The sequence below is a fragment of the Aedes aegypti genome, chromosome 1, assembly GCF_002204515.2.
Source record: "Aedes aegypti strain LVP_AGWG chromosome 1, AaegL5.0 Primary Assembly, whole genome shotgun sequence".
Lineage (NCBI taxonomy): Eukaryota > Metazoa > Arthropoda > Insecta > Diptera > Culicidae > Aedes > Aedes aegypti.
This window is the reverse complement of record NC_035107.1, coordinates 278,304,115-278,312,110: the sequence shown is the minus strand read 5'-3', so window position 1 is coordinate 278,312,110 and position 7,996 is coordinate 278,304,115.

Genomic DNA, 7,996 nt, shown 5'->3' with positions numbered 1-7,996 from the left:
AGTATTCACAAGAACAGATACAACAAGAGTACAATATGGTAGATCTTACCCAGTAACGCACCTCGAAAAGGTGATCTACCCGTGTTACGGGCAGCTTAGGCCTTAAACCTACTTTAACCATATGGGTAAACGTGGTTTCTGGTTTAAACGAAGGTGAAGAAATCGGCCCTTAGTGTTCTTATGAGCTCTAACCACTCGGCTAAGAAAGGCCCCAGTTCTGTTGGTCTTTAACTCTATAGTCATTAGAGTGGTTCAAAAAATCGTTTTTGCTCCACACCGCTCATTCGATTCTAGATCAAATTCTGAGTGTCCCCCCAAAATTTGAGCTCATTCGGATGAAAACTGAGACTGCACAAGCCCTTTAAAGTTTATATGGGAATTACTATGGGAAAAGCAAGCAATTCATTCAATCGGTCATAGTGTTTGCCCATGTGCTCTTGAAGATTAGTGCTACGTTGATACTGTGAGATACATTCATCAGCTACAACTTTGCCGAAGACCATTTTTAAATCGGACGCCCCAGTAATTAGTTATTGATTTTTGTATGAGTTGTAAAACTTTGGCTATAATAATTGGGCAATTCTGCAGGCATCACTGGATATATGCAGTAAAACATAATAGCCATGATTTGTGCGTGTTATCTTTCGCACCAGATGCAGCAATGTTGCCTGTTCAGAAGTGAAATGAGCACTGTTGAAGAATTTGTGACTGGATATAAATCAATAACTAATTATTGAGACGTCCGATTTGAAAACGGTCTTCGGCAAAGTTGTAGCTGATGAATGTATCTCACAGTATCAACGTAGCACTGATCCTCAAGAGCACATGGGCAAACACTATGACCGATTGAATGAATTGCTTGCTTTTCCCATAGTAATTCCCATATAAATTTTAAAGGGCTTGTGCAGTCTCAGTTTTCATCCGAATGAGCTCAAATTTTGGGAGGACACTCAGAATTTGATCTAGAATCTAATGAGCGGTGTGGAGCAAAAACGATTTTTTGAACCACTCTACTTATCTCTTTGTCGTGAGCATTCTAACTCTTTTTCTCTTTGACTCATTCACTCTGCAATTCTCACTGCACTTTACTAAAGGACCTCATAATGAAAGATTCTCAGTTCAATAATAAAGCTTTTGGGAAGCTTTTCCTAAGACAATGTCCTGGCTAGCATTTCATACAAAACAAAAAGAAAAAGAAAACGCAACAGAAGGGGTTAATATGGCTTAGTTAGTTATTGATTGATGAGAAAATAAACAAAGAGAGCCTCGCAATGGTAGATATGTTGCGAGCTCACTAGCTCTTTTCCACTTTGGCTGTTTAGCTCTGCTATTCTCTAGTTTTCTTTGTTTTTTTTTTAGTTCTAAAGCACAATATATCTATAACTTTCTACCTTCTAGCTATCTAAATCTCGAATTATCAAATTCATTCTAGTTATTCCCCTTATCTTTTATACTTTCTAAGTCTTCATCTCTCTAGCAATCTAACTTTTTAATATTCTATCTTTCACAAGTATTTTTCTATAGTTTTCTGTACCTCTTGCATTCTAGCAATTTAGCATTATATCATAACTTTTTTACTCTTGTTAGTTGGTTTTTTCTTCTTCTTATGGTTCTCGAGCTATGTAGCTTTTGAACTCTTAAAATTTTCACCTCAGCTCTCTTGCACCTTTTTTTCATTTATCCAGAAATCTAGTTTAGATCATTTGTAGCCTTCTATCTCCTGAGAGCTGTAGTTCTCCAAAGTTCTTAGTCTTTAATTCACTAATTTCCTAATTTTTCAGCTCAATATATCTCTAACCCTTCTTGCGTTTCAGATTTTTCTGTCTTCAGCTCTACAAATCTTCATGCTTATCATCTTTAACTCTTTAGTACTGAAATATTCCAATGCAATTTTCTGGTATTTAGATCTCTGACACTCTAATTGTCTAGCTCTCGAACTTTCTAGTCACTTAGCTCTGTAGATTATTAGTTCTCCAGCTCTACATACTTCTAGATCTCTCTGTCTTCTCCGTCCTTTAGCTTTCTCTAGTTTTCTATCTAGATATCTTGCTTTCTAGCAGTTTAGTTCTATTTTTTCGAACTGACAGCTCTATAATTCTGTAATTCTCTTTAGCTCTAAAAAAGGTTTTAAGCTCTCAAGCTCTCCAGCTCGCTTTCTTTCTTTAGTTTCTGAGACAGTTTCCATCCTCAGAAAGAAGCTTTATGCGGATTTAGAAGTTGCTTTTTAATTCATAATTGAAACTTGATTCAGATTCTGCAATTTTTCGTGTTCCGTGATAAACATTGCAACTTTCTTGAGCTTCATTAATATCCTTGAATGCCTCTTTCTAGCTTCTGTAAGTTCTGTAGTTTTGTTCTGTTCCGTTCTGTAGTTTCCTTTTGATTGTGGAGTGGCAAAGGAAGAATTACCCATTATTTACGAGGCGATATTGATAAACATAGAAAGAGATACTTCCAACATTTAGAAGGAAAGCTTCCCAGCATCTGAAACAAAACTCTTAAACATCTAAATAGAGAAGATTTCTAGCTTCTGGAAAAGAGGCTGGAAAAGAGGCTTTTCTGGAAGAGATGCTTTCCAGCTTCTGTAAGAGAAGCTTCCAAGTTTATGGAAGAAAAGCTTTCCAACTTTTGGAAGAGAGGCTTTCTAGCTTCTGGAAAAAAAAACTTTCCAGCTTCTGAAAGAGAAGCTTTCCAGCTTCTGAAAGAGAAGCTTTCCAGCTTCTGAAAGAGAAGCTTTCCAAGTTTTGGAAGTGAAGCTTTCTAGCTTTTGGAAGACAAGATTGCTAGTTTCTGGATGACATTATTTCCGGCTTCTGGAGGAGAAGCTTTCCAGCTTGTGGAAGAGAAGTTTTCCTGCTTTTCGAAGAGAAGCTTCCCGGAAGATGGGAATATAAGATTTCCAGCTTGTGGAAGAGAAGTATTCCAGCTTCTGGAAGAGAAGCTTCCCAGCTCCTGGAAGAGAAACTTTCCAGCTTCTGGAAAATAAGCTTTCCAGTTTCTGGAAGAGAAGATTTCCAGCTTCTGGAAGAGAAGCTTTCCAGTTTCTGGAAGAGAAGCTTTCCAGCTTCTGGAAGAGAAGCTTTCCAGTTTCTGGAAGAGAAGCTTTCCAGCTTCTGGAAGAGAAGCTTTGCAGCTTCTGGAAGAGAAGCTTTCCAGTTTCTGGAAGAGAAGCTTTCCAGCTTCTGGAAGAGAAGCTTTGCAGCTTCTGGAAGAGAAGCTTTCCAGTTTCTGGAAGAGAAGCTTTGCAGCTTCTGGAAGAGAAGCTTTGCAGCTTCTGGAAGAGAAGCTTTGCAGCTTCTGGAAGAGAAGCTTTGCAGTTTCTGGAAGAGAAGCTTTCCAGCTTCTGGAAGAGAAGTGTTCCAGCTTCTGGAAGAGAAGCTTTCCAGTTTCTGGAGGAGAAGCTTTGCAGCTTCTGGAAGGAAGATTTCCAGCTTCTGGAAGAGAAGCTTTCCAGTTTCTGGCAGAGAAGTTTTTCAGCTTCTGGAAGAGAAGCTTTCCAGCTTCTGGAAGAGAAGCTTTCCAGCTTCTGGAAGAGAAGCTTTCCAGCTTCTGGAAGAAAGCTTTCCAGCATCTGGAAGAAAGCTTTCCAGCTTCTGGAAGAGAAGCTTTCCAGTTTCTGGAAGAGAAGCTTTCCAGCTTCTGGAAGAGAAGCTTTCCAGTTTCTGGAAGAGAAGCTTTCCAGCTTCTGGAAGAGAAGTGTTCCAGCTTCTGTAAGAGAAGCTTTCCAGCTTCTTGAAGAAAGCTTTGCAGCTTCTGGAAGAGAAGCTTTCCAGTTTCTGGAAGAGAAGCTTTGCAGCTTCTGGAAGAGAAGCTTTCCAGCATCTGGATTATAAGCTTTCCAGCTTCTGGAAAAAGCCTCCTGAAAGAGAAAAGGAAATGGAAATATAAATGGAATACTGTACTATAGAAGATTATTTAGTTCCTTAGTTAATAATTCAATTTGTTTCGAACTTATTTACCCATAATAAAACAGGAACTATGCATATAATAGACTGTTGAACATTCTAGCTATTAATTGCTATTCTTAGAAACGCTTGGTCGTACAGTATTCCACTACGAGCTCCACAGGGACCATCATCGCCCGCGATGAATATGTATGAACTTGGAAGATGAAATATATCCCTCCTCATGTGCGCGTAATTATTAGCAGCCATTTGAAATACTTCATCTACACTTGCTGCTTCCGGAAGGTATCACTGGGTAAACATTATTATCAACAACATCGCATCGCTGCCACTTCGTTAGTAGCTTGCAACAAATTTCAGCACTCCACGTCGTACCGTTTGTTCTTAGCCCCAAATACTGTCGGTTGACTGTTGGTGTGAGGAGGAAGGAAGCCCCGGACCGGAAGCGCACGATTCCGGCCATGAGAGCTAATTACTCATAACAGCAGCAGCAGCGCCTTTTGACTGCCACTTGTGCTCGCAATGTACCGGAAAGCGTTTCCACCGCTGCGCAGTGGGTAGAATCGGACTCGTGATAGGATTTATTTAGAAGACGCTGAATAAAAATCTTGAAGTGATGCACTTCCGAGAATAAGCACTCAGTTTATCGATCCATAATGGCACCGGCCAAGTCCTTACAGTAAGTTGGAGTGGGAAAGGAAGGTTAGTGTGTAGTGATTGTTGCTTCTAGAGACCGAGAATACCTCTGCATCTCCACAATCATCACGGAAAAGTGTTGATTAGTGAGGGAGGAAAAAGATCTGGGAGTCACCTTTGGTCGGTGATGTGATCCATCGACAAGGAGGAAAAGTACGACTCATACTTAACACTAGTTTTGCATTTTTGTCTCGTGGTGAAAAGATATTGGAAAAAGACTGAAAAATACGTCGACATTCTAAATGCCGAACTATTCAAAGGTTATTTTTGGTAATTATGAAAGGAAAAAGCTATGTGTGGATTTAAATTATATAAAACAGGAATAAGAGTTCATGCTGACACTTGTAATGACGAAACATTCATAGTTGTACATAAACGTAATTTTACCATGTTAAAAATTTTTTATCATTAGCATGAAACGAGCTCACCAGTTTGTAATCCATCTTCGAATTCAGAACATGTCGACACGAGAAAAGCCTAACATAAAAGGACCAATATTTACATTTTTTAGTACATCTGTGGTAATCTCTGTAAATTAGTAACTTTTTTTTTGCCAATAATATTTTGGAAAACAAAAATATATCATTTCTAAATTCTAACTCAGCGTCTTCTAAATAAGTCTCATTTTGCCCACTGTGCCCAAGCTGACAACGCTCCCCCAATAGCTACTTGCAAGATAGGAAAGGTTCGAATTAATTTCTTTCGTAAGGTATGTCATCCATTCGAAAATGGCGAAATTTTTCCAGGGTCCAAAATGCCCTCGGGCCATTCAATTCTAGCCAGCCATCCGGTAGCTTCTCTCAAATGCAATCTTGAACAATTACCTTCACCTACCGGCAGCTTTTCGCCTATAATGGAGTCCTTCTTGGGCTTGCAAACGCGACCCGGACCATCGTCCTTTGCTTTCGGAATCCCCTCGTGCCTCGTGTTATCCATTGGGTAAGAGGAATGTACAAGTTGGCGAAAGCACCCCCAGTGAACCCCGGCTGTGTAAATTGAAAAATAGCGAAACCTTCCCTTAAGCCAGGATGTTATTAAATTGCTGGCATTTCGGTACCCAAGCAGTCGAACCCACCAACCAACGGTACGGAGTTTCGCTTCCATCCGCGCGTCTTCGCCGTCTTGCCATCTGGTCCCGTAGGGTAGTTTGTTCACTTTCGGATGAGAAAAAAAAAAGAAAATTCGAAATAAATGGTAGAGGTGTTGGCTTGTCTTCGGGTGGTTTTTGAGAAAGCGTTTCATAGACAGTTTCAAGCTAGCGCTTTTGTAGAAACGGCCTGAAGATGTACCCGTTTGTTGAATATCAATGTAATGAGTGTGCATGATTGCAGAAAACGACTGATTTATCGCTGCATATGAAACGTTTACATCGTTAGTTAATTCAAAAATCTAGATCATACTTATAAATTGCTATTATTTGTCAATTTCCGATTGTTTTCTCTTCACAGACTGCAATTTAACTTATATTGGGGTTTTAAGAAATACTTAGACATAGCGAATGTCTGATATTTGGTCTGATTAGTTCTGTTCCATGAGAAAGGAGAGCTATCATCGACTTGAAACGGCGAGTAGGATCACGATATGACTTCTTTTGTTCCGGTTAAACCTTTAAAGGTCTTCAGTTATAAGTTTACAGCATGATGAGTGGTCGGATGATATGTTGAAATGGTAGTCCTTTATGTTATTTGTTTATTTGTTAATGGTTTATATATTTATTGCTTAGCTATTTCAAATTATTTAATTAAATTGAAATTCGTTTAAATAAATATCATTAAGTTACAAGGACATTAGGCATGAGCTTGAGCTTAATTGGCCGCCCGTGGATGCTACTTCAGTATCGCCAGATCAGTTGCACTTACACAAGGAATCAACCGAATGACTGCTTAGGACTAACAGACACCCTCAGTGTATAAGCGCTGGTGATCTTATATTTTTAGACAACAATGGCGCCTGTCACGTCAGAATGCAGACCAATGAGGAGAAGGGGGAGGAAATGATGTTGCACTTATACTGGCCCACTGTAGACCGTGGAGTTCGACTGCATCTACGCCAGTTCATGCGGGAGTGTACGGATTGGGGAAAAGCATGGCAGAGAGGTTTGCTTTTGTGGTTAGCTTCCTGCCTATGTATCAGGAGTAAGGGAAGGCGTGCGCGTGGAAGAATGGAAGCGTACGCGAAACGGTTCTTTGTTCGTCTCTGGTTCTAGCGTTTGCTATGAAGAATAGTTTGGAGTGTGATAGATTAGGAATGGAAGATAGAAGAAAGTGAGAGGATATGTAACTACAAAATACGACAAAAGGGACGGGCCTGATATTGAACCCATGACCTTCTGCTTATGGAGCAGAAGCGGTAGCCATTAGACCACCAACCCCGTCTAGCTACAAGGACACTAGGCATGGTATACAAAAATTAAGTAACGCAAAAAATCGAGATTTTTGACCCCCTCCCTCTCCTATGTAACAATAAGTAACGTTTCACTGAAACTCCTCCCCTTTAATTACGTAACGCTGACTCAAGACATGTCCTCCCTGATTTTTCAAAATTATTTGAAAACGATGGTTGCATCGTAAAGTTTATTATTCTTCATTTCAATAAGATGGTCGAACGAAACTACATCCTTCGAAATGAAGCTTCCAGATAAAATGAAACAAATTGGAAAAATCATTCCTTGCGTGGACTTGTTTTACTGCCAAAACAAGTATGAAAAAAGACTGTATCTATAGACATGACAATCGATAGCGTTAGCGTTAGCGTAATTACGGTATACTTCGTAGATTGGATACTAGCAACATTCATGTTTCTTTTTAATAATCTCATCCTGACTACTTTCAGGAACAAGGCAGGGGAGTATACCTTGTTCAAATCATAAACAAGAATACTAAAAGCATGAATATCACTATTCCCGGCCACGCCCATCTTTACCGCAACTTGGGATAGGGGAAGGAAATGTTGATGTAGCACTTACTTAATGAGAGGCTACTGACTCAGCGACACCCTCATAAGTGCTACGGAGTTGGAGGTTGGGGAAGGTATATTGTCAGGATTCGCCTAGAAAGCTGGCGATAGACCATAAACATTTGTTGTTTAAGCGTTTTCATTTTAATCTTTTGAATGCCGGCAATCAAAAGAGAAAACAGTTTATTTATAGTATAAATAGTATTTCGCGAAATGCTTGTCGATTGTGCATCATGCTGAAACTAATGAAATGGAGACAGGGTTATATCTGAGTTAATTATGGATACATTTGTATGAAATTTTCACAGTTTTTCAGACATCACATGAATTTCAACATGTATTTTTGAGTAAGTTTTAGAATCACGATAGTCTAGTAGTTTTAATCATTGAAGTTGTGCATGAAGAGATTACTCAAAAATATATGTTGAAAGTCAAGTAAT